Source organism: Rhea americana, unplaced genomic scaffold (genome assembly GCF_003343005.1).
Source record: "Rhea americana isolate MKP2758 unplaced genomic scaffold, rheAme1 scaffold_122, whole genome shotgun sequence".
Taxonomy (NCBI): Eukaryota; Metazoa; Chordata; class Aves; order Rheiformes; family Rheidae; genus Rhea; species Rhea americana.
In genome coordinates, this window is record NW_028185284.1 from 723,771 (window position 1) to 726,413 (window position 2,643).

Here is a 2,643-nt window from a genome sequence, read left to right on the forward strand (position 1 = left end):
CGCCTGGTACTGCATGGCGCCGCCCGCGCCCCCGCCGCCGCCCCCGCCGACAGCGGCCGCGACCGCCGCCGCTGGGTGCTGGCACCGCCGCCGCGGGTTTCTCTGGGCCCCGGTTGCCCTTCGGTAGGTTTCTATCGGCGCGGGGCGGAGCCCGCGTGGTCTCTGGCCCCTTCCTGCCGCGGCGCCGTCTAGCCAATGAGCCCGGCCAGGGAAGGGGGAAACCACCCCCCGGCGGCAAACGCTCCCCGCCGCCCGCCTCCCCCGAGCAAACTCCCCGCGGCGCCAATCAACACGCGCGGCCGCCGCGGCAGCGGGAGCCCGCTCCGGCCCCGACGGCACCGGCCGGGGGGCCCCGACGGCACCGGCCGCGGGCCTCGGCGGCAGCGGGCGGCGCCGCGGAGCGGAACGGAGCGGGGCCCCCGACGGCACACGCGGCGCTGCCTCCGCCCGGTTTCGGGCGTCCCCACGGGGGCGACGCGCCCGGCGCCGAGCTGCGGGAGGAGGCGCGGGAGAGGGTGCACGGACCCCCTTCGGGAGGGCCCCGCGCGGCCGCGGAGCGGGAGGCCCACGCGTGGGCAGCGGGGCCGCGCCGCTCCGCGCCGGGGCTCCCCGAGGGGCGCGGAGCAGCGCGGCGCGGTTCCCTGCTCGGCGCCCGGCGAGGCCCCGCCGGCTCCGCAGCGGCGGACTCGGGAGACCCGCTCTCCTGCGGCCCCGAGGGGGCGGGAGGGAGGGAGGCGCCGCGGGCCCGGCGGCGGCGGCTCGCTCTCCCCCGAGCAGCGCCACCTGGACACCGTCGATTTAATTTTTAAAAACCCGCCGCGTCTTTCTGCCGGCCCCGCGCTGTCGGGGCTCTCGGGAGGGAGCCCCCGGCCCGCGGCATCTGCGGGMCCCGCCGCCCCCGGGCTCGCCCCGACGGCAGCGGGCGCTTCCTCCTCCCTCCCCCCCACCGTGGGAGCGAGGCCCCGCGTGTCCCGCCGTGCAGCCGGGGACAGGCAGCCCGGAAAGCTGCTCAGGAGTAGCAGGTGCTGTTTAAAAAAAAAGAAAAAAATAAAAGAAAAAAGGTCTCCGGTTCAAACCCACGAAGATCTTAATAACTAAGAGGCTCAGAGCAAGACGAAATGGTGTTGGGGAAATGGAAATATATTTTTTTAATAATATAGGGAGGATGTTGAGTTTTTTTTTTTTAATTGTTAAGAAATGCCAAAACTCACCTTTAAAGCGTGGTCTTGTGTCTTGTAAATATGAGTACACGTAAAGCGAGCTGACAGTTTTGATTATTTTTTCTCTGTGTGCTCAGTCTCCCAGGCATTGCTCTTTCCAAGGGGTTTAGCTATTGTTTTCATCTGGAAGTGTTGGATTTGCAGCTCGATTTACTTAATAAATGTACAGTAAACCGATGACCCATTGCCCTCTGCAATAACGACGTGCATGATATGAGGCAGCAGTATGGAGGGCCCCCACCTTATTTTACAAGCTGTCGATTCAAAATCCTGAGAACAAGTTTAAGCAAAAAAAAAAGGGGGGGGGGGAGAAGAAACATGCTTTTCTGTATTATTGGAAAACAAATAAATAGAGGAAGAGATTATTCTTTTCTGACTTTTATACAAGCAATAGGCCTTGTTAAAAGGAAGTTTTAATGGCACAGTTATTACATTCCACTACCACTGCATAATCCCTAACAAGAAAAATGGAGCAGTTAATTTTGCCGTTCTGCAGCACCGCCCCTTCCCAATTCAATTGTTCGACCTCAGCCCTGCTCCTTCCGCGGGTTAGAGACTATTAAATCTGCATTCATGAAATGTCACATTTATTGAACTACATAATTTTTTAATATCACTAGTGCAGGTTTTATAGTTGATTTTATTGTTTTTATGGCCATTCGGGGCTCTAAAACCCGGATTTTTTCAATGTTGTCCTTATAATTTTTTTCACACAGTCAGAACTAATAAAATAGAACAGTTGTGACTTTTTAATGCAAGGGGTCTCGGAGTTTCAATATTTTCACTCTGCTGGATACTAAAACCAATAAAAATACATGAGATTTTAATTATTTTCTGGATTAAATAAGATCTTTTTCTCCCCCTTTTTTTATTGAAACATGCATTTTGTTTGTAGTTTTTGTCGTGAGGGAGATAATACCGCTTCAGGTAAAGTACGTTATTACCAATATTGTTGCGAAGAATACGGTTTTGGACGAGTTTTACCAAGTAGCGTGCATTTAAAGCAAGCTGTTGCAGACACCACAAGATCAGGGCAACCAAGATAGCGCTTTAATATTTCTATTTTTTTTCTCCCCAGGTTTCCTCTGCGAATCACTCTATTTTACCTGAAAGATTTCGAGAGAGAGAAAGAGGGAAAAAATACACCCGGCATTCCTGATTAAAAAACCTTTCCCATTAATTTTCCTGGAATGCACTTGAAACGCCAAGTTTTCTCGCTAAGCAGGGGCTTTCTGGAGGGCGGCGGGAGGCCGTGTGCACCCCCGCACCGGCCCGGGCTCGGCCCAAAGGGCTCGCCTGCAGAACTCATTATTTTCTGCAATAACCTCGGGCCCTTGTCCTCCCCCCGCTTTCCGTGAGCCGCCCTGCCTGTGAGGAGCTCCTGGAGGGGAATATATATATATATATATATATATATTCTATA

At 55.1% G+C, this 2,643-nt stretch overlaps 1 protein-coding gene across 1 annotated transcript in view; it reads right to left on the bottom strand.

The window, feature by feature from the left end:
• Positions 1-2,643, bottom strand: part of HHEX (hematopoietically expressed homeobox) — an 8,762-nt gene that overhangs the window by 4,438 nt on the left and 1,681 nt on the right. The gene's annotated exons all lie outside the window — the stretch shown is intronic.